At 48.4% G+C, this 24634-nt stretch overlaps 1 pseudogene across 1 annotated transcript in view; it reads left to right on the top strand.

Moving 5' to 3' along the window:
- The first annotated feature begins 11943 nt into the window (after positions 1 to 11943).
- The window catches only part of LOC149343276 (polypeptide N-acetylgalactosaminyltransferase 1-like), a 40058-nt pseudogene continuing 27367 nt past the window's right edge, over positions 11944 to 24634 (top strand). The window contains exons 1-4 of the transcript XR_016282702.1: positions 11944 to 12099; positions 20930 to 21297; positions 22632 to 22812; positions 24137 to 24306. The product of XR_016282702.1 is annotated as a polypeptide N-acetylgalactosaminyltransferase 1-like (transcript). The remainder of the gene's footprint in view (positions 12100 to 20929; positions 21298 to 22631; positions 22813 to 24136; positions 24307 to 24634) is intronic.

The following is a 24634-nucleotide window of genomic DNA, read 5'->3' as shown; positions in this document are numbered from 1 at the left end:
TGTGTCGTCCGAGTTTGTAGCGTGCACAGTTCGTTGTAATACGTACGGGCTGGTCAGGTCTCCGCCGTGAATGAGCCAACTAACTATTTAATGTGCAGAGTAAAAAGGACATCTGTTTACACTTTCCACTACGGCAAAAAATGGTTAATAATACCAACGTTCATTAAATTAATCAAGGCAGAAAATGCACTGTATGGTTCATGGAGGTAAATTTAAGCCCCAAAGCGACTCAGGCTATGAGGGACGCCGTAGGGAAGGGCTCAGGAAATTTCTACCCCCTGAGGTTCTTTAACGTTCACCGACATTGAACAGTACATGGGCGTCTAGAATTTCGCCTCCATCGAAATTCCACCGCCGCGGCAGGGATCGAACTCGCGTCTTTCGGGTGAGCAGCCAAGCGCCATAACCTCTGAGCCACCGTTGTGGCATTGTCGACTGTTGCCGTTGAGGAGGGCTCGGTACTTATTGCGATAACTTGAGTTCCTTCAACGTGCACAGAAGTCTTAGAGCAGGCGTTTTAGCACGATGACGTCATGGAGCGGGTACCGAGCCTGAAAACTTCTTCTGTGGCATATAGCATTCGCGACGGTTATACGAATGAAATTAAGAAAGGCACTGCAGCACGTGCTATCATGAGCAATATGAGCAGGAAGACGGGGACGCGTGCCCTATAGTTTCGAACCCTGCTTGTAGCGATGCATGGCGGTCGCTTTCAGAAACGAAGTGGAAAGGGAGGTGCGTTCTTCTATTCCTTAGAAGCAGGCAACGCAGCAGAACCCGTTCCACAATGTTGCGAAAAGCGGCCGCCGTGCGTCGCCACAAGGAGGGTTTGAGGCTATATGTCACGCTCTCCCGTGTTCCTGCTCATATTTCTCATGGTAGTACCTGCGGAAAGAAACAAGCGAGAAGATGCCTCCTAAAGCTGCAGCCCTCCTGCTTACGACCTTTGCTCTATCTCCGTGCGCCATTTAGATTAACAATCGGAATAATTTGGATCGTTAATGCAAATGAAGCGGTTAGAAAAAAAAACAATAAACAGGAGGAGAAAGTGCGAAAAAACAACAACTATTAGGCTTATGGCCACCTTATCATGAGATGTGCGAGCGACTGCCCATAGCAAACGAAGAAGAAGCTATAGGCCACCGTGTTTCTGTGCCGTATAACAGCTTTTCTGCGATTTTTATGGCGCCAGCTGACATAATGGTTCGATTTATATGCTTATTTTTATTTGGTTTGGTTTGGTTTATGTGGTTTAACGTCCCAAAGCGACTCAGGCTATGAGAGACGCCGTAGAATTTCTGCTCCAAAGAAATTCAGCCGCCGCGGCCGGGATCGAACCCGCGTCTTTCGGGTCAGCAGCCGAGCACCATAACCACTGAGCCACCGCCGTGGCGTTGCTTATTTTTATTTGAGTACTTATCGATGTAAACCTGCGCGAATTTTTGCGGCGAGTTTTCTAAGTTATCCAAGAGGGACTCCCAAGTCGAAACACATCATCACCGACTCGCGAGGGGCCTGTCGGAACTATGAGTTGGGCTGGGCTCCCCCGCTTGCCTGGCGCATATTGGAATATAGCTGCCGATGCGGAGATCCAACTCCACGCAACCTGATTTGGGCCCCCGGTCACCAGGGCCTACAGGGAAACGAACAGGCCGATCAGGCCGCCCGCGCACTCTCTCCCCGGGCTATCTCCCTGTCCTGGGACGCCTACTCCCAATCAGGCAGTCTGGCCCTTACATTCAAACACATCACTGATTACTACAAGGAGGAGCACCGGCGCTACCCGGCCCCTTGTAAGGGACTGGATCGCGCTGACGAGCGCCTCCTCATCAAATTTCTTACTAACACTGCACTGTGCCCGGCGGTACTTAAACATTTCAACGCATCCTTTGATGGCACGTGCCAGTTCTGTGGGGAGGTGGCTGACACCTTCCACATGGTTTGGGCGTGTCAATCAAACCCATCTATCCCCCCCCAACCCCAACCCCACCAGAGAGGACTGGGAGGCGGCCCTGCTCGGCTGTCAGGACCTAAAGACCCAAAAGGCCTTAGTTCACCGGACGCGGGCGGCGTTGCTTGCCAATGGGGCCCCGGAATAGGGGATCCACCTAGTATTGTTAGGGGAAAGGGCCAATAGGGCCTACCCCAATCACCTCTCTGTAAATATTTATTGCACTATAAATGTTTTTCACCACCACCACCAGCAGCCGCTGCGCACAGACCCAGTAGGCAACTGAGATGGCTTTGCCTCGGTTAACCATGCCCAAAAGGTAAACTTCTTGAATATGTAAACTTCTTGAACCAATTCATCTGGCCTTGTTTACTCTATGGATGTATGTATAATAATGTCCACTATCTATTAAAATGTCTGCCACGCTATGAGTCAGTCGTTAAAATAAAGGTCTCCGCGATAGTGTACTGGCGAACAAAAAAAAAGGAGGAGGCAGGAACCTGATTGCCGCTCACGCTTGTTCGATGAAGGCCAAGTATGTGCGGATTTAGTACTGCATTCACCTAACTCTAATCTTGTAAGGAGGCGCTACTTATGCAGAGGCGCAACTTGCGAAATTTTCCTAGAAAGTGGCAGCATATGCGTGGGTGTGGCTAATACAACGGAATGACGTATAGGCCAGAAAATACGCTGAATGACTCTTGGCAAATGGCACTGAACATGGGTGAGTACACTAAGGTTCTATCCTCAAGGACTCCGGAACAGGAAAGGGGGGGGGGGGGGGGTCGTCCCCCTCGTGGTGTTGTTTATGTAAAGCGTAGTGTAAGTTTTCGGTTGAGTAACCTAAATCAATCACGTCACTACAGAACTCGGTGACTGACTGACCCCTGTTCATTGACATGCTTCGCAGAATTGAAACAGTCTATATAGAAGCTTTTTTTTAATGCATTCGATCGCTCGTTGCGTGTGTGTGCAGTCATCGTCAAAGAAAATGCGAACAAAGCAATGAAAATAGAAACAGCAAAACAAGAAGATTTTAGGTGAATGACAATGATCGGTTTGGTTTATGGGCGTTTAATGTCCCAAAGCGACTCAGGCTATGAGGGACGCCACAGTGAAAGACTCCAGAATTTTCGACCACCTGGGATTCTTTAACGTGCGCTAACATCGCACAGTACACCAGCCTATTTAATTTCATCTCCATCGAAATTCGACCGCCGCGGCCGGGATCGAACCCGCATCTTTCGGGTCAGCAGCCAAGTGGCATAACCACTGAGCCTCCGCGGCGGCTGTGGAGGAGAATGAATACTAGTGGACCTAATATGCACTAGGATGATGCGAACACCTTAGCATGGAAATTTTTCCTAGCCCAGCCTGTATTCCTTCGCCAGAACCTGATATTTTTGTGCTCTTTTGTTTACGTTTCAGTTACCCTGTCCGCGTTTGATTTGACGCTGATGACACGTCTTTATAAAGCTGCGCATTTCGTTTTAGGTTTTATATGCGTTAAACAAATACACCTTTGAACACTGTAGACTAAATACAAATGAAAACAAGTAAATAAGCATTTAAAGAGAAACATTCAGGACTCCCTGTCAATCCCGCACTTCCAACTCTGCAAATGGAAGCTTGTTATGAAAGTGGCTGTGAAAGTAAAGGGAAAGCGGTCATGACAGGCAGCCTGACGTCGCACGGGTTCGTTTGGAAAGCTTCTTGATTCCAGCACTCTGCTTGAATACGGAGAAAGAATGCACGGAACATTAGGTATAATTTAGGTGCCATCGAGTGTGTTATAAGCCAAAGATATATCTTTGTACACTGAGTGTCCGCGTGGCAGAACCCTTGCAAAAAAAAGCTTTAGTCAGTCTATAGAGTGTCTATAGACTTCTGTCTATAAAGTCTATAGACTGTCTATAGACAAATTCTAGAGAACAGTCTATAGGCAATACAAACGCCACAGACAGTCTATGACAATCTATAGATTTATGCCCATACACTTTCAGTAGACTTTTGTCTATAGACAAAAAGCAATATCTATAGGAAGTCAATAGAGTCAGTAAGAAGTATAGACTGTCTATAGACCGTTTTTATATGACGGCGCTATTTTTTTATGATCAAAGTATGCTACATAGTACACCCTGAACAGAAATGAGTAAAAAGAGTGCGCTAGAGGACAGCTTAATCTCATTGTACTCCCATATAGGCGTGTTTGTGTTTAGAGTGTACCTGCAGTCAGGCCAAGCTATAAAGAAGGACTTGCCATGCGGTTGCCCTCGGCTATGGAGACTGCGTGCGGCTGCAGCCGAACGATGAAACACCAGCGCGCTCCATTTTTTCAACGCTAACAAGGTACGAGATGGCGTATGAGCTAAATCTACTCTGGCGCTCTCTGCGAGGCACATTTTTTTTTTTTTCATACTTAGGTTGGTTTGGGAAGCAAAATGAATCACAAGCAAAAATTTTTTTAGGTGCTTTAGTTCGACCAGTGGTTAGCACATCACTGACCACTCAATGTATGTTATACCTAGGGCTAAAATTTATTATATGACAAGCAGTATTATGAGCATATTTGTATCCTTACAAATTAGAACAAAGGAGCTGTTATTAGCTGCCGCTGAAGCGGAAAATGGAGAGCCCGAGGCGTAACTAATAACACTGGCCTTATAACTAACCGGTGAGTAAATTACGTCTTTGTGCGACCGTGAAGAATTGGCGGGACGGTGGGCTCAAGGAAGGCGTCTAAGATAGAAATTAATCAGCGAGGTCATCGTATTGTTCGAGTTCATATAGGACGCAGCCCTGCGAACTTTGAAAGGCTCGGTTTTGAAAGGTTGACTACGTGACCAATTTAAGCTCCGCGATGACCTGGCCCTAACTACATTAGTTCTCAGTACAAAGACGAGCGGGAAATAAAAGAGTATAGGCTGTAAAATAACTTCTAGATTGGATTCAACGAAAACCTAGCAGAACCTCAGCAAAACCCACGAGAGGGATTCAGGGAACAATAAACTGCGGTTTCCAACAACAGCAGCAGCGAAACAAAATATTGCGCTAAGTAGATGACTTATGGACTAATAAATTAACTGATAACGTTGAGAGTGATTACCTCAAACGGGCTATGTCCAGCACCGGTGGTAAACATAGTCCAGTTGAGATAATCAGTGTCAGTGTTATCAGTGAATTTGTTAGGCGTTAAGTGGATGTACTGGGGGATTTTTTTTTCCTGTTCTTATTGGGAACCGCAGTTTATTTATCTGTATATCTATTCTTTAAAAAATAGTAAGAGAGTTGTGGCACATTCACATTATGCCCGATTCGAACACGCGCTTTTGTTCTTAGCAAGCTAAGAGAGAATGCCTTCGGATTGATCACCGACACTTTTTTCTTCTTGCGAATACAAACGGTAAACAATTATTTGTATTGTGCAATCAATCTATTTCTTAGTGGCCGTCATTTTCAATCGATAAGTTGTCACTTATGAACATGGATGCATCAAGAGGCAGGCATTTAGAATTACTCATAGGGTATTCATAGGGTGTTTCGTTTTCGGGTTTTATATATTTTTTTTAAATTCGAGTGGTAAAAATCGGGCTCTACTTTTCAACTTGATAATCGCTGGTGGATAAATCGGGCTTTTTGTGGAAACATTCCGAAATTCGGGTTGTTTTTTTTTTTGCGTTAAATTTACAAATTGTATTAATTTATTCGATTTTTTTTTTAATCGGAGGGCAACAATTAAGGCTGTTTCAGCTGGTTTCGAGTGGGGAAAAATCCGAGTCCCCAAGAAAACATTTTGAAATTCAGCGTTTCTTTGCTGATTAACAATTACTGGCAGTACGTAGCCTGGATTCACACTAGCTGGTCAGCTACTTTTTACACGTCCTTGTTAGCGTGCCTAATCATCTGCATGCGCAGAATTTCGGTTTCCGTACGAGACATGTCCGGTCTTTGGAGGTATCTCGGCTGTGAGAATATTATCTCAACACATAGATGCATCATTAAATATGCATGACATTGTTAACACGGCATTCGCTAGCCCAGGGTTGCGCACAGTTGCGCCGTGCATGCAAATATAATCAATGACTTCAAAAACTGTATTAGCTTCCAGCAAGTACTGGTTAAACTACTCGGGAAGCGAGTCTACATCGTCGGTAACGGAAATAAGGAGACTTCGGTAGTCACCAAACGACTGGCTCAGCAGCCGCTTCTGGAATGGATCCAATATGGCTCCCAATTTCCATAACCTCAACTGGTTTTAGTCTTTGTCGGTCGCCGCTTGCCCGGGTGCCAGAGTAGTTCCGCGGGCACAGTTCCAGAAATCGGGGAAAAATCGGGTTTTTCTCGATTTTTCAGGAACATGTTCGGGGTGCGAAAATCGGGTAAAATCGGGTTTTAGCCGAAAACTAGGAACCCTAGACCGTATTAGCAAGCTGTTTTGCTGATATGCATTGTTTATTTTCTATAGATAGGTAATTTGCCCCACCACTCGAGGCCTTTAGTTGTGGGAAAGAAATAAGATCTAGTCGTCGCTTCGCCGTTGAGGATCGCGCGATGTCTGCGTATACGTACCTCTGAAGTTTGCGTTGATGTGCTTCCATAGGGCGCCTCTCTAAAAAAGAGGCGCGCTAAACGAAACTTCTATACAGATGATTTTGCGAGTGCAGTTCACTCGCTTATTCCAACCAATTGAGCCTTGTATGAATATGTTTCACATCACTCGTCTCATCTTCATCTGGAGAAGTCTGTCAAGTAAATTACAAGGCTAATATGTTCCTACTTTTCAACAGCGCCCTAAAGCGCATGTTGCTATGTATTCTAAATACTATTGTAACGGAAAATAGGGCGACAGGTCGCTAACCGGCAGAATGCAGCAAGCAGCCAGCCAGCCAGCGCGAGACACTTCAACGTCTTCGAAGACACTTCAGCGCCACCTGAGAACACCAGGTGGCATTACTCCCCCTCCCAAAAAAAGAAAAACGTAAAAGCGGGGTTGCAGTACGGGCAGTGGAAAGAGAAAAAAAACAGCACAAGCACATAACAATATACAAGGGAGGTGGGCGAAGGTGTCCCACGCGAAAACTAGCGGAACACTGAGCGTACTATCCATTACCGCGTGAAGTAGGGTTTCATGCGGACAACGTGCACAACCTCAGAGCGGGGTGGACGACGCTGAGGCTGCACAGTCCCGTCAGGAAGAACTTCGTAGGTCACTTCGGTGACGCGGCGCAAAACTCGGTACGGTCCAAAGTAACGGCACATCAGTTATTCAGACAAGCCTGGGCGGCGTACCGGAGTCCACACCCAAACTTGGTTACCCGGATGGTATTCGACGTGCCGATGACGGAGGTTGTAGCGGCGCGCATCCGTGCTCTGCTGCCGCTGAATGTGAATACGGGCAAGTTGACGTGCTTCCTCGGCGCGCAGAGCGAACTGCTCGGCGTCTGGCGTGAGTGGGTGGTCATCAGTGCAGCATGGAAGCATTGCATCCAGCATCGTCTGAACGTCACGTCCGTAGACCAGACGAAATGGCGTAAATCGGGTCGTCTCCTGGGTGGCCGTGTTGTAAGCGTATGTGACGTACGGGAGAATCTCGTCCCAGGGTTTGTGCTGCGAGTCTATGTACATTGCGATCATGTCGGCGATCGTTCTGTTGAGTCTCTCTGTGAGCCCGTTCGTCTGTGGGTGATAGGCAGTGGTTTTGCGATGGTTCGTGTGACTGAGCTCGAACACGTCGCGCATGAGCTGTCCCGTAAACGCCGTACCTCGATCAGTGATTACGTGGGACGGTGCGCCATGACGTAGCACGATTTGTTGCATAAAAAACTGGGCGATCTCAGATGACGTACCGCGCTGCACCGCCTTAGTTTCCGCATACCTTGTTAAATAGTCGGTCGCGACTATGATCCATTTATGACCGGCCGATGACACAGGGAATGGGCCCAGAAGATCGATGCCGACTTGATCAAAAGGCGTCCGAGGCGGTTCAATAGGTTGGAGCAAGCCCGCTGGCTTGAGAGGAGGCGCCTTACGACGTTGGCAATCGCGGCAGCCTCTGACGTAACGCTGGACGGCGTGAGAAAGTTTGGGCCAATAATACGCCTGGCGCACGCGTGCAAGTGTGCGGGCAAAGCCCAAGTGGCCGGAGGTCGGCTCATCGTGACAAGCAAGAAGGATATCGGCGCGGAGATCTGCCGGAACGACGAGGAGGTGCGCTCGGTCAATAGTGCTGGAGTTTTTCTTAAACAAAATGCCGTTCCGGAGACAGAAGGCCGGCAGGTTTCTAGAAAATTGTCGGGGTACAACAGAAGCTCGGCCCTCCAGATAATCAATGATAGGTCGCAGGTCTGGGTCAGCTCGCTGTCGGGTTTTTAGGTCTAAGTCGCTGACAACTCCAATAAAACCACTCTCGTCCTCTATGCTATCATCCGCTAACCCGACAGGTGCGCGAGAGAGTGCGTCAGCGTCTTCGTGCGTCTGGCCAGATTTGTGCACAATGGTGTAGTCGAATTCTTGGAGGCGGAGGCTCCATCGGGCTAGGCGCCCCGATGGGTCGCGAAGATTGGCAAGCCAGCACAACGAATGGTGGTCGGTAACTACTTTGAACGGGCGGCCGTAGAGGTACGGACGAAATTTCATGGTTGCCCACACAACCGCAAGGCATTCTTTTTCTGTGGTCGAATAGTTTGTTTCAGCGCGAGAAAGCGTGCGGCTTGCATACGCGATGACCCTTTCCACGCCACCTTGGTGTTGGACGAGTACGGCGCCGAGGCCAACGTTGCTCGCGTCGGTGTGGACTTCGGTTTCAGCCTCTTCATCAAAGTGCGCAAGAACAGGGGTTGTTAGCAGTCGTCTGCGCAGCTCGGCAAAAGCCTCCTGCTGCTCGGCAGCCCACACGAACTGTGTATCATTGCGCGTGAGGTGGTACAGGGGTGCGGCAATCTTTGAAAAGTCGGCGATGAAGCGGCGGTAATATGCGCACAGACCCAAAAAACGTTGCACACTTTTCTTTGTTGCAGGAACAGGAAAGTTGGCGACGGCAGCAGTTTTCTCGGGGTCGGGCTTAACGCCATCGGCACTCACGAGGTGACCGAGAAACTTCAACTCTTTGTACCCAAAGTGGCACTTCTCTGGCTTTAGCGTTAAGTCGGCCGATCGGAGGGCATCTAATACTGTCCTCAGGCGTTCAAGGTGTTCGGCAAAGGTTTCGGAAAATATGACGACATCATCGAGATAAACCAAACAAGTTTGCCATTTTAGTCCAGCGAGAACGGTATCCATCATCCGCTGGAAAGTTGCCGGCGCTGAACATAGCCCAAAAGGTAGCACTTTAAATTCGTACAGTCCGTCGGGTGTCACGAACGCCGTTTTTTCGCGGTCCCGCTCGTCGACCTCTTATCTGCCAGTACCCACTCTTTTAAATCAATGGAGGAGAAGTACTGGGCGCGACGAAGTCTGTCGAGCGAGTCGTCGATACGAGGCAGCGGGTAGACGTCTTTTTTAGTGATCTTGTTCAGTTTTCGATAATCCACGCAGAAGCGGAGTGTCCCATCCTTTTTCTTCACCAGCACGACAGGTGGAGACCAGGGGCTGCTGGAAGGTTGAATGATTCCATCTGAAAGCATCTCCTTCACCTGCGTTTGGATCGCCTCACGCTCCTTCGGTGAGATACGGTACGGCTGCTGATGGATGGGGCGGGCATCGTCGGGCGTAATGATGCGGTGCTTGAGAAGAGCGGTTTGCCGGACTTTCGACGAAGAAGCGAAACAGGTAGCGTATTCGAGTAGGAGGGCACGAAGTTCTCGCTGTTGAGTCACCGAAAGGTCTGGGCTGATGTCAAGGGATGGGCGCACAGGTCTAACAGCTTCGAACGCGAAACATTCAGAAACCTCCGCTAAGGGGTCAGCGAATGCGATGGCAGTAGCACGAAAAAGGTGCCGGGGCTCGTTAGAGAAGTTAGTCACCAGGAGCTCAGAGCAGCCGTCGCGGAGATGGATGAGACTTCGCGCTGAGCAGATGCCGTGGGTGAGCAAAAGGGACAGGTTGCCCTCTGCGACCGCTGTCCCTTCACGTAGTCCGTCGCAGTGAACACTCACAAAAACACTGGCGCGTGGCGGAATCCAAACGCTCACGGCGGATATTCGAAGGGCGGCGCGGCGTGGACAGCCCTCGGAGTAAACATCAGCTTTCTCGGTAGAAAATGTGACAGTGCGCTTTCGGAGGTCAATAATAGCTCCATACTCTCGGAGAAAATCAACGCCAAGGATACAGTCACGGGAGCAGTCAGGTAGAACTAGGCAGCTGACAACAAATGTGGAGCTGCGAATTTGGACTCTTGCCGTGCACAGGCCAAGCGGAGTTACGACATGGCCGCCAGCCGTGCGAATCTGCGTGCCGGACCATGGCGTCATTACTTTTTTTAAGAAGCGCCGCTAGCTTTCCGCTTAAAATCGAGAAATCAGCGCCAGTGTCCACCAAAGCACTAACCTTATAGCCATCGAGAAGCACGGGTATATCCAACGAGAAAGCACCTCCACCAAAATATGTAACGGAAAATAGGGCGACAGGTCGCTAACCGGCAGAATACAGCAAGCAGCCAGCCAGCCAGCGCGAGACACTTCAACGTCTTCGAAGACACTTCAGCGCCACCTGAGAACACCAGGTGGCACTATTAATAAACAAATATTACAGGTAAACTATTCTCGTAATAGAAGGTCGGGTATAGTCGCACGATCGACGGCGCTAGTAAACTGTGACTGATCTGCCAAAAACTAAAGCAAATACCGAATGAATACAGTCATGTCAGAGCTAGGCGTGTTTTTCCTTCTCTATCCTCAGCCGTACTTTGAAAACTTCTCCGGGTGTTTAGACAAACGCGTGGTTTTGCAAACCCTTCGGTACGCTTTATACTGCATTCGAACCTGATGGATGCAAGGAAGGGGTACAAATTCTCCGTGCCCTGATGGCTTGCGGACACTAATAACAACGCTATAAACGATTACTTTAGTGGTAAAGCACGACTAAAGCGCAAACTTGTGCTATATTAGCCCTGCATCGCCACCAGTAGCCATGGAAACTTTTATTCTCACACGCTATGGCTGGCATCAAATTTCCTGCCCACCCCCAAGCCCGTTCAACCATCTCGTAAATCGGCATATGAAAGTAAGGGCGTTAAACCAAAAGGTTATTCTGGAATTAGACGTTGGTTTTATCGATAGCGCACGGAATTGTAATCACAATGAGACCAGTCTAATTGAAAATGAAGGCTTTGTAAGCTAGAAAATAATCTAAAAAAAAAGACGAAATACAGGTGTCTCCATGACCGACCAATCTCTGAAGTAATAAAATGCGTGCTTCGACACCAAATTATTTGCGGATCCCGGAGGCTACACTACACGGCCATTCATGTAAAAAACACAGGCAACCTGTTCTTTTCAGTAAGGACGTGACGAGTATGAATCGACTGTATGGAAGATCTTTAAATACAGTTTTCTCGCCAATTAAAGCATCTTTTGTTGCCGGAAAAAAGTCAGGACAGCTAAAGAGTCAGAGAAACAATATTTACTGAGAGCAACAATTGGATAGAGTCGTTCCAACTCGAACGTTCTATTCTTTAACTTTACTGCGTGCGGGACAAAATAGTTATTTCCAATTTCCAGTTAATGAATTTAAAGGAACACACATCGCGCCAGTTTAGCCCCGTCACTGTCATCTGGGTGACCGGAACTTTGTTAAGTTGCTCTCACGCAGCTTTTTCTCCAGCTGTCTTTTTTACACTGTCTTCCTAGCGAAAATGTTGCATGCAGGCGTATTGATTTATTTGGAATGCCACACACATATCTCTCCAGCGCTGGTCCTCCTAACGGTATGGCCGGCCGAGATACTCAGCTTCGAAGAGGAGTGGAGAGCGGCGCATCCCTGCCCTCTCCCCCCAACGCGCGCGACACGAACCAACGCACAATGCAAAAAGGAAGGGACCTGGTCGGACGAGTTCTGGCCGCCGCGCCTCCCAGTTGGGCAACTCCGCGTGGGTACGATGGGTGTGTGGCGAGCGGGCTTCCGGTAACCGAGACCGTGCCGTGCGTGCTGCTAGCGGTGGTGGTGGCTGCTGCAACAGGTGATTCCAGGAGGACGCCGCCATGCCACGAAACGTGAGTGCCTGCGACAGCCGCAGTTACAGCGTCCACTTCCACCCGTGCTTCCCTGCAACGCTGTTGCCGTGCGAAAGGCTTTACCTCGGTGATCACGTACTCGGCAAGGTTGCCATTCTGTGTACGGCCCTCACTTGTCGCCGTAGGCTCCCGTCGGTGCCTAGAAAGGCATCGTCGAATAACGTTCCCGCTTCAGCAAGGAATTCGCCTTCCACTCTTTCACATTCTGTCTGTAATGTTGGCGTGAAACTGTAGATGTACGAGTAAGTTTTTACATGTTTGCGCCCTGCGCTGAGTATTGGACGAGCGCTGGCGACGTCACATGTAGGGGTGCCACGATGAATATCTCGTCGCGGTTTTTGGATCAGGTCTGGTCGGTCCTTGACTTATGCATGCATCACGAAGTAGGAACTTCGGGGATATACGTGACGCCCTATAGGAAAACGGTCCGTTTCGTGCATTAGGCAGGCGATACGAAGGTTTTTCTATAGTTTGATCTCGGGCCGCGTTCGCTGCGGTTCTTTTAAAGCTGAATGTATGCAGTGGTGTATGTATGGGTCATACTACTTCGGTGCGGAATGCACCGCGCCCGCCATCGAAAGAATTCGCTTGGAAACAAGCGTACGTTGTTTTCTTTCTTTATTTTTTATTTGAACAGCCTGCTGAGTTGTGGCTTTGGATCGTCTGTATTACCATCGGTTATTTGTTTCCCGTACCTGCCACCCTTATGTTGTAATTCCGTGTACTGTGCGATGTCAGTGCACGTTAAAGAACCCCAGGGGGTCGAAATTTCCGGAGCCCTCCACTACGGCGTCTCTCATAGCCTTAGTCGCTTTGGGACGTTAAACCCCATAAAACCAAATCTTATGTTGTAACGTTTCTTTTTTTTACAATTTTACTCATCTGTGGTTAGTGTCGTTCCGCCACGTTCTACGCCAGCCGAATGCGGCCACCAATGATAGAGAGCCTAAAGAAAGGGAAGTGAAAGCACTATAAAATACGGCCTCTTGCTTTAGGCAGTTTCGGTTGCTCGGTACCTTGCAAGAGTCATTCAGTAATGCTGAACGGTGTCTGGCCTTTGTGCGTGATGTGCATCCTCCTCCTATCTAATAATAGAGTTACCGCCATTATACATGCCTAGAGTCGAATAACTGTCATATCCTAAGACACTGCATGCACTATAGTATACGTTCATTGTGTCACTCACTTTTTAGCACACTGTCATTTTGCTTATGTCGATACTGCTCAGGGTACCCTTGGCCCAGAAACAGTCGTGCGGCTGCGGTTGAGAGGCAGCTGTACCGACACATCAGTAAACATAAAGAGCAATTCGGGAACCGTGCAAAATACGGCTCTTCATGCTATAGCTGAAGCCCAAGTTGCCATTTTTTCATGAGTGGCTATAAAGTCTAGGTGCGTTTGGTCCGATGCATCGTGACGTACTGAAGCATTAAAGCAAAAATGCTGCTTCAAAATTTACTCGCCTGAATAGTCGATAATAGGAAGAGGCTATGAAGGGTACGACGAGCCTGTTGTGGGTCGCGGTAGAGGCATTTAAAGCAATGAATTCATTGTATCTGGCAGTCGTACAACATCAGCCAAAATTTAATTCTCAACTATACTCACTTCTACATGGGACTTTTTTATTCCAAACTTGAAATACTTTGTTTTTCTCAGTGTGCCAAGTTTCAGCAATAAAGCAAGAAAAACTTATCGTTGGTCGAGACAGAAATCAAACCATTTGACTCTCGATTCCGGGACCGTCGCACTGCATGCTCGTACATCGACGCGCCCCTCTTGTTTTTCCCCTCGGGGATTTTTATTACAGCTACAAAGAAGCTGTGTAGGTGAGCCACAGAGCAAGAAGTTTTTTTATCTCCGTAAGTGTAGGATAGTGGGCGGCGGACTATATGTGTACGTGTCTATCAGCACAAAGGCATACGACCGGTATAGTGTAGACAAGCGACATGTGATAAAGTGAATATCGCTGCCTTATTTGTGTGTGGCCTGGAAGAGCGTCTCCATAATTTCTAAATGTGTGGGAGAGCAAGAATAAATAATTGGTCAATGATGCCAACCAGTTCGGCGGAAAGTCTCGATTGTTCCTCACAAATATCGTTCATCTGGACGTACAAACTAACCCGCCGAGAAGTTCTACTAGTTCATCTAGAGAATCGTCCAGAAATATTAGTCTGCGGATTGGGGTGAACAACTGGTTCAGCGTCGGCACATGCTCGACGAACCTAACGGTGCAGGAGCAGGGCACGGTGCATGTCGGAGTGCAAAGAAATCGCTTGGCGCATTGCGGTCGGAGGGACCAGGACGACGGCTTTGATAAGAAGACAGGGGATGGGCGCCAGCTTGCTCGTGTGTTTCATGATGCGCGTTAGCATCTACAGGCTCGCTCATGTGTTCTCTTGAAACGACTGTCCATGCCCTGCTTTCCAGCTGGTGTACCGACCCTGACCTTGGTCACACCGGTGCCCTTCAAATCTCTTCACATTGAATACATTCATTCATTCATTCATTCATTTTTATTTCCTGCTCTAATATTGGTTTGCTACGATCCATATCAATCTTGCAATGCTGAAGTGACGCTTCTGTGCAGGCTTGTTGGTCCACGACTCTAAAAAAACATTTGCGCTCAATTGACGACGACAGCAGAGTATACACAAACGACGAGGTAGGGAAGCAACTTCAGTGAAAGAAATTCAAGCCAGACGAGCTTATGTACTGCACAGGGGACAAATCGTGAGTGTGTGATAAAACCTCTTTCCGTTTCGCCATGCTTTCCATGCGTGGCATTAGGCTTCTTGAGTAAAATTAGAAGTTGTGGCCCTGTTTTGTAATTTGTCATCTATCCTCTGTCGTCGTCACTTTAAGAGACACTTATGACAGATGAAGCTGGCCTGCATCGATACGTGGCCGCATTCTAATCCCAAAAAGATCACTCTCTCCGAAAACACAACTTTAATAAGCTATAAAAGACCAAAATACATGTGTCGCCATCACCGGCCGTGTTCGCAAGTAAACTACGTGCGTTGACAACGATTTTACGAGGATCTCGGAGGCTATGCTTTACCGCCATTCACTTCAAAACGAGAGCAACCCGTTCTTTTCGGTAAGGACGTCACGAATTTCAATCGATTGGCGGGATGATTTTTTCAATCAAATTTTCTCTGCGATAAGTGCGTCTTTTGCTGCCAGACAAATGTAAACGCAGCCAGAAAGAGCCAGAGAACCACTTTTTACTCGGCACAATAATTGAACGGAATTTTCCCCAGTGTTCCTTTAAGCGCACTCATTTACTACAGTCGGATACAAACTCAAGAAAAAGCGACTTCTTCCCATCAAAGGACCCACTTCCAGCCAATGGCGTCGGCCGGTCCTCATGAGCCTGATAATGCAGGGAGTGGCTGATGAAAAAGGATAGTCCCCTCCTGAACTGTCAGCGAGAGTCCTCTCCGTGCATTGTCACACTACTCACGCTAGCAGGCTCATGAGAATCGACCGTCGCCATTGGCTATTGGTTTTCTCCTTTAAAGGAGAAAAACCGCTTTTTTTCTTCACTTGTCATGCAAGACCGCCCGAGAAAAGGCGGTATACGAATGAAATAGCTAGCAGAGGTTGGCAGGACACAGCGTCTCACTAGCATCCCTTCAACTCTGTCGCCACAGAGAAACCCTGCTTGTGCTGAAGCGGCTTTTGCCAGGAAAATAATCACTGAAACAAATAAATACGCGAAAAAAAATGGGGAATGCAGTGACGCGGAGACCAGGTAAAGAAAAAGAAACTGCGCCGGAAAAGATGGAACATGGATTCCTGCAGTCGGCGTAGTAAATTTTCTTTTCCTGGACGGCAGTGAAAACCTTGCCTCGAGGCCTCGCTTCCATGTGACCAAAATAGCTTCCAAATATGTGCTTGTTGATTTGATCTGCGCAGTTGCGGAGCGTTACCGCTATGAAATGCACCCCTCTCTAAGAACTGGATTCCTTATCTTAAACGCTTCAGCTAGCTTCCTTTGAGGTGGTTTTTGTTTGTTTGTTTGTTTGTTTGTTTGTTTGTCTGTTTGTTTGTTTGTTCTCTCCTCTCCAACCATTTCTACAGAGCACCATTTACAGCTACAGGTGCTGAGGCTGCTACAACCCACAGCTATTGTAGTCAAGCGAGGGGCACTTTGTTATAGAGCTCTGACAGCTTACTGGACACGTTTCCTGCAGTTTTTGCAGCGTTGTGGTTTTGTGAGCAATGTATAATGATTCATCAATGATTTCATGTTGAAAAAATAATGCACTACATTTGTAGAACATTCAACCCCTACAGCTCGTGAAGGCAGCTCATGGCCTCCTCAGTTATCCGTACTAATGCAGGAATGCAGTCTGCGGCTACATTTTCGCATCTTTGTCTACAGATTTTTGTCCGTCCGTCAGTCTTTTTCCACCACACGAAAATGACTCACAATCTGGGCCACTATCTCTGCCGCGTGCAGACAGAAGGGAGTTAATAGGAAAAGATACGAAAAAAGCTACCAAAGACTACTTTAGACTGCTTAATAGTTATAGTACGAATGTCTAAAAGGACTTTGGGTCAAAGGCCTTTAGGATAAATACCTTTATGGTAAAAGCCGTTAGGTCGAAAGCATTTAGAATGAAGGACTTTATGGTGAAGGCCTTTGTGTCAAAGGCATTTAGGGTGAAGGCCTTTATGTCAAAGGCGCTTACTCTAAAGGTCTTCACCCTGAAAACCTTTGACGTAAAGGCTTTCACCTTATAAACCTATAGACCCAATGATCCAAAGGTCATTGGGTGTCTGTGTATACATTGGGTCCCCTATCGACTCTCTTATGGTTGCTATGGCAGCCGTGCTTATGACGTCAATGGAGTTTTCGGTCGATTTCGTCTGGACAACGCCGGGTTTCTTTGCCGACGTGACATACAATGTTTTCGCATTAATACGTGCGACATTAAGGACAGGGTTGCTGAAAACTGTCGCTAGTTTCGTGAGGTTAGTTGTATGGCTTGAGGGGTTTAACGCCTCAAAGCGATTCAGGCTTGAGGGACGCCATAGTCGAGGGCTACAGATAATTTTGACCACCTGGAGTTGTTTAGCGTGCACTGACATCGCACAGTACACGGACCTCTAGCATTTCGCCCCATCTAAATGCGACCTGCACGGCTGGGATCGAACCCGTATTTTTCGGATCAGCAGCCGAGTACCATATATCCACTGAGTCACCGCGGCGGCTAATTTCGTAAGGACCGAAGCACGAAGGGCAAAGAAACGATTTATATGAAAGACACCGTGCGAGAGCAATTTTATCCGCTTACGAATGCACGCTATCTTGACGAGATGACCGCAAAGAGACTCCTTGAAATTGCAGCTTTTTATGTTTTTGAAACATGCGGTATGTGTTTTATTGTGATGCGTTCTCTAGTGCGCCCGAGTAGTTCGTAGCCTCCCTCGCACTTTCTCTTTTCCGCGCTCGCACGTGCTTGAGTGTTCGCGTTTCTCTATTCGAGTGTGATGGTTTTGATGTGTCTAGTTATCTCGACGCATGCATAACATGCCCATAAATGCGCTGAAACGTCGAATAGCCCTTAAGCGTTCCTGCAGTGGTGTAACCTAGGCGTAGCACGGATTAGACTGCCAATTTGCAATATTGTGTGGTCAATAAACTGAAAACAATCAAGAGAGAATTTTCGTCCTAATCGAACCTTGCTGGTGTGCCTACAGTTGTCTGAGTGTCCTAGCGAGGACTACGAATAACGTCGCACTCACAACATGAAATATATTTTTACTTCCGTATAAGCAGTGTCAGTTCGTGACCAGAAAACAGTCACAACCGTGGAATGCTAAGAGGACTTCAGTGAGCTTAACGATGTGTCCATCCTGTATAACAAGGACAAACACTGCATTATCATGCTACTGCGACCGAACTTTCCCCCTTGGAAAAGAACAAAGTGCGAGCAGTGCGCAATTCTAGTAGCATCGTACGCGAGCTGAAGATAGTAGAAACCATTCGCTACAGTTTCCATGGACACACACCCTCCTGTCGACCCTCATCAAAGGGAACCTTTATTGTACACCCAGGCAGCAGGGACAATAGCCCATGGCATGGAATATAGTTAAGTTAGCGAAACGTAGTAAAACGACCATGAATCTGAAAAGAAAGGCAAGGGAACTGACCAGTGCTGACCTCGCACGTCAGCTTAGTCGCACAATGAATAACTAACGCTCCCTTTTGTGCCCGCATTCTGGGTATTAAAGATAAAGTATTCAATTCAGATCCGTCGACCCACTTGCGTTCACCGCGGCCTCGGCAGTAAAGGCAAGGCCGTCACAAAAGCAAAGCGTTCGCCTAACGCAGTCCACGCTGTATGGTCGTCCAGGAGAGGTGTGTCATTAGAGACAACGTGCTTCTCTCGCCTGATGGCAATAGTGGGTGTCCGCTTCAAAGCGCCGTTGATGACTCCTCCCCCCAACTGTTTTTTTTTTTGTTTCACGAGCTCGACGTCTGACGGTTTAATTCAAGCGCCGTGGCGAACGTAGCACGGCGCATTGGCTTCCTCGCCCTGGGCGCTACAACGCGTTCACATGCACACGCAGGCCGCGGCGCTGAAACGTGCCCTCGAACACGGATGGCTGGTCAGTGAACTGCGTGCGCCAGGCATATAGGAAGCAGTGTTCCGTGCACTGCGCATCACCCCCCCCCCCCCCCCTCCCCTCCCTCCTCATCCACGTATTACAAAAGCGACGAAGTGGCGAAACCCACAACAATGGCAGCGTCGCTTATCTGCGCGCCGCCATGCGTGACCCTTCCGAAGCGCAGTGCATCTGAAAGCCCCGTCGCCGGCCTCACGGACTGCCTTCGCCAGCTGCGGCCAAATGGACGGTGCGTTGTGTGGGAAGCGACCAGGCAGGCAGACCCAGTGGGGGTCGCCACCGCTAAGTGTACCGTCTTTGAACGGCGATTCCTCTGTGGAAGCCGCTGACTCTTTGTTGTTTTAAAACAAGGGAAAACGCTTCACGCTCGTGCTAATGAGCCGATATGGGGGCGCCATTGTGCGGCGAAGCGGCGTTAATGACGAAGGACACTTCGACGAAGCGCGAACTTTGTTGTTTCCCTTTGTGCCGAAGAGCAGCCGGTAAGGGCGGTATTGAAGGAGGTAAAGTGAAAGGGGGAAAAAGTAAACTTCGAGAGTGATTTCTCGAGTTGATCGCATGCGACCGAACTTAAGGACTTACTCAGCTCTTCCGATGTTATCATAACATGACCGTTCCAAAACAATGAAAACAAAAATGACATTACATGCAAGGTAGGTGACACAGGACCCTCTTCAGTACTTTTTTGAAGCTGACAATACTAAACACAACCGAAAACTATAGGGCACCTTGTCACAATAAGGACGGCGAGGAAAGATTACGTGATATGCAGTTTATCTCAAACGTCGTCGTTTAGCGTGTATAAGTGTAATCTAAACGTAGGTAGAAGGCTTAACTGTCCACAGTCTAAGAACTGTCCATGTGACAAGACGTTTTAGGCTATAGCTGGTGCCTTTGAAGCCATGCAATGGCAAGCCGATAATTTCGCAATGCACTACTGGGAAGTGGCTCAAGGAAACTTCGAGCAATTGTCCGGAACGCTCATAAGTCCCCTTTAGTTTCGCCAAGGTAAAAGAGACAATCTACAAAGGAACCGGGGCTAGCTGCGCGTGTGGAGGCAGACGGTTCTCTTTTTGGTTTTTATTTAGCTGTCAGCCTGTTTCTCAGCCATTACAAGTCATCTAGAAATGCATGCGATGCATTTTCTCGCTTTTAGAAGTAGAACGCGTGTGCTTACTGCAACTAAGGATCGGTAAGAAAATGCCCGGCACGCAGTGCCGGGAGCCGCAGCTGTGCCGCAGTGCCGTAGCCATGAGCACTAAGGAAATCCCCTTATTGTGGCGCTAAAGACGTATGTGCATTTAGAACCGTTTGGGCCCGCAACCTTGCCTGCACTCCCATTGGCCAAGGCGCCTTTCTGATGAATATGAGCTCATAGGTTGTGTGACCGTGGTAGCCGCGTTCTGAAAGAACCGAATTGCACGAACTGCCGTCAGACCTGATGCTTTACTCTAAATTAAAGTACCCAAGTAGGGGCCGAAGTTGACTGGACAGAGTCGTCCAACAGCCTGTCAGGTTTCTTTCTGGAAATAATTGCGCACACACAAGACAGGACATGAAAAATTAAGGGACACACGCGGGCGCAACTATTATCATGTCTTGTGTGTGCGAATTATTTGAAAAAAAAAAAAAAGTATGCTGTAGCAACTCGCCCAAAATGCAACGCTTCTGAAGGTTTCTTCCCTCTGAAAATGGTTTGGTTTATTGGGGTTTAATGTCCCAAAGCGACTCAGGCCATGATTGACGCCGTAGTGAAGGCCTCCGGAAATTTCGATCACCTGGGGTCCTTTACCGTGCACTGACATTGCGCAGTACACGGGCCTCTAGAATTTCGCCTCCATCGAAATTCGGCTGCCACGGCCCGGATCGAACCCGCATCTTTCGGGCCGGCAGCCGAGCACCATAACCACTGAGCCACCGCGGCGGCTTTATCCCTCTGAAAATGTTCTTTAGCTGTTTCTAGTACAGGTTATTTATTTCCGTTTAAGCTTCATATTTATCCCTTATTATTTTGTTGTTTGAATTGGATCTTTTTTATACTCATTCCTCATGTAATGGCCCTCCAACGGTCGAGCCCTTTAAAAATAAACAAACATATAAACCATGCCATTGCTTTCTCCGGAATGGAAAGCGTGCCCATGATTCGAATCCGTTCCCCGCATTCCAGGGAAGGACGAGAGACGGAAGATGACGGCGACGAGCAGGCACCGTCGAGAGCTGCTTCCTGAACGGGGGGAGTCCGTGGGCGGGCGCTGACGAGACCCCCGTCGATGCGGCCTCCCTGCGGCCGCCGGTTGCGGCGCTGTCCCGCGCTGCTGGCCGCCGCGCTCACGTCGGTGGCGCTGCTTCTGGTCGCGTCCCGCCACGGCGCCCTGTGGAGCGGCGGCGAGGAAGAGCAGGACCCGGACGTGCGCCAGTGGATCCGCAGGGACGCACGCCAGAAGGAGTACATCAACAGGCGGGGCATCCACGTAATCGTGGGACACTACATGGGCAAGGGACTGCCCTGGGAGGCCACGCCAAACCTTACGGATGGTACGCACACGACATGCATACCACACTTTCCCCGAACTCAACAGCGTGTGCAGTCCTGCTCAAACTTAGCGGCTACGCGATGATGTCACGCGGGGCTCTAGGTATATGCAGGAGAGTTACAATCTGGGTCAGTAGGTACATAGTGTTGAAAAAATAAACCAGTCAAAGGTCGAAGGACTGAGAAAAGACCAGACATACGCAGCGACTAACCGCCGCGCTCACGTCGCTGCGTGTGCCTGGTCTTTTCTCTGTCCTTCGTCTTTTGACTGGTTTATTTATTCAACTATAGGTGCGATTTGTAGCAACACAGTTGGCTTCTATATATGCAGGAACTAACAAGAACTTGTTTTCAGCTGAATTCACCGCTCGTATGCACCATTCGCTAAACCGGCCGACTGCGTACTTTCGTTCCTATTTGCGAGTTTATAAACGACTTTCTAAAAAGTTTTCAAGGTCAGATTACTGGTGGCGACAGCAGGGTGAGCCACATGCTCCCTGTTCCTCGCGTAGCTCTAGCGACAGCGATATCGACATTCCTGCTCACCATTTTCAATCGTGATATAACAGCTGAACAGAGGAAATGCGCAATTTCATGAACCAGCTGCTCATAAAGATCGCACATCAGTATGCGGCGTAGTAACGTGCAAAGCACCCGACTAAAGCCCGACGAGCAAGGCATGCGAACCATTGTTAAGACACTTTAAATTAGGTTTATATCACACAAAAAAGTGAGCGCGAAGAGCTTCGACCACCGTTTTCTAATTCAGGCCGCGATGAAAAGCCACTTACAGCGCAGTATTGTTTTGTTGTAACATTAATGTTTGCGCTACATATGTATTTACGCATCTCATAAAATGATGTCTCCCACGGGGCCTGTGAGGTAACGACGACGTCAGAGCTTCTGCTCCGTATCACATGCTGATCACAAAGGCGGATTTATAGGTCGCTCTTGGAGAGGGTGGTTAGGGGAAGGCGGTCCCATTTGTTCCATGTGTTTCTTGAACTTTTTTTAATCGAAAAAATTGAGTTCAGCATGATTTCCTAACTGATATTTCTCGCTTGGGATGATCCCCCCCCCCCCCCCCCCCCTCCTCCTTGAAATCTGCCCCTGTCTCTTCATCACTCATAGCCGAACTTGGGCAATCGTGGTAGCCCGCCTCATGATATCAAACTCGCGTCCGGCCAATCATGCACCATTCCGAGTCGCGAACAGCTTTCAGAATTCATTCAGCGATTTCCTGCAGCAGCTGTATAGCTTCTGCTTTCAGTACCGACGAATTGCTAGGAAGGAAGTAGCCCTTGACAACCGCGCGGGGTCTTTTTTCCCTGCGCAGACATACTCAACGCCAACGACTTCGCCCCCGAGAAGAACGCCGGCGCCGAGGGACAGGCCGTGATGGTGCTGCCCCACGAGCAGGCGCGCAGCAAGATGCTCTTCCACGTGAACAAGTTCAACCTTCTAGTCAGCGACAGGATTCCCCTCAACAGGTCTCTGCCGGATGCCAGGAAAGAGAGGTACACGACTATCGACACACCGTATATGCACCACGCTCGATAAACGTTAACGCCCAAGACAGAGAGATATCCGATCATGAGAAACTCATGTGCGACATGCGATATCGAACACTTTGAGCTGCCTGAAAGAAAATGAATGTTAAGTAATTAGGCAGATTTGGACACTGAGTAAACTCGAGTGCTCAAAGACACACGTTCGAATCACAGTTGATTTCACTTTTCCAAGTGCATTTTAGACATTTTTTTTTCAGTGTCCGTCTCGTATATGCCTTCAGATAGCCAAATACACAACAGCTGTATCTTACCGGTACTATCCTATGGGACACAAACTTGGAGGCTAACGAAAATGGGTCAGCTTAAGTTAAGGACAGCGCAGCGAACTATGGAAAGAAAATTGATAGGTGTGTAACGTTAAGAGACCGGAAGCGGGCAGAGTGGAGGAAGGAACAAACGCGGGTTAATGACATCCTAGTCGAAACCAAGACGAAGAAATGGGCTTGGTCACAGTATGTAATGCTGATGCAAGATAACCGCTGGTCCTTAAGGGTAACGGAGTGGATTCCAAAAGAATGCAAGCGTAGCAGGGGGCGGCAGAAAGTTAGGTGGGCGGATGAGGTTAAGAAGTTTGCGGGGACACGATGGCCGCAGGTGGCAAAGGACAGGGTTAATTGGAGATAAGTGGGAAAGCTTTGCCCTGAAGTGGGCATAGTCAGGCTGATAATGATGAATCGTCAGTAATTAAAATACTGTTACCTTTCTTTACAAAAGGAGTGTCAGCGTTTATCATTCGTTTTCGACTCTGTGCCATTACCGTTATATCCGTATGCATGCGGTTCGAATGAAAGCCGCATGTACAAGCTTCTATAGTGTGTATGGGTTTGTTATATTTGTCCACAAGCCACCTCTGAAGCAAGCAGTAGACTGCTGTTGATACCTCACTTTTCTGCATAAAAAAAATGACTTCCATAATGCTTTACACGAGGAAATAATTAGAGTGTGCATTGCCAATGATGTTGGCATGTGCTGTTGGTGATCTATTAGCTTTATATTTCAGTCAGCCCACTGACTGCAATGTAGAGTCATAATCCCATTCTATCGTGTATAGACAGAGAAGCGGCAAGGTCCTTCAAGGCTCACTTAATCGTGCATTTAGGCTCAAACTCTAGCTTAGCTTCCGGCCATTTCACCCCATTACGAGTGCCGGTACGAGTACCGTTAAGTCTCCGCCAGCAAACAAACACAGGAGTTCTCTTCCGAGTCAATCCATCACTCGGAGCCTTGCTGGAGCCTTTCTGAAGCTCGACGCCTCCCGCGGACTGTGCAGCTGCAAGAAACTGTCGTACAACGTGAGCGAGCTGCCGGACACGTCCATCATCATCGTGTTCCACAACGAGGCCTGGTCGACGCTGCTCAGGACGGTGCATTCGGCCATCGACCGCTCGCCGAGGAGGCTGCTGCGCGAGGTGCTGCTCGTCGACGACGCCAGCGAGAGGAGTGAGTGTAGATCTACAGTAACGAACCTGCTCCGCTCCTGTCCGCTATGGAGAAGAATAGAGAAAGGGCGGAGAAAGGGGAGGCTGGGAGACTGACCAGACTCGGGTTCGGTTTTCTACCTTACACGGGGTAAGGAAAAAGGGACAGAAATAAACAAAGGCAACAAAGTCGGAAGGGAGTGATAAGAAAAAGGGTGGATAACGCTCAGAAAAAGGTGTGTGTACAACTCGACACAGATTACAAGCAGTGTTTAGGTCTATTGGTCTATTGGGGTTTAACGTCCCAAGGCAACTCAGGCTATGAGACGCCGTAGTGAAGGGCTCCGGAA

Source organism: Amblyomma mixtum, chromosome 5 (assembly GCF_055824585.1).
Source record: "Amblyomma mixtum isolate Tamu chromosome 5, ASM5582458v1, whole genome shotgun sequence".
NCBI classification, from domain to species: domain Eukaryota; kingdom Metazoa; phylum Arthropoda; class Arachnida; order Ixodida; family Ixodidae; genus Amblyomma; species Amblyomma mixtum.
This window is presented reverse-complemented; position numbering and strand designations above follow the sequence as displayed.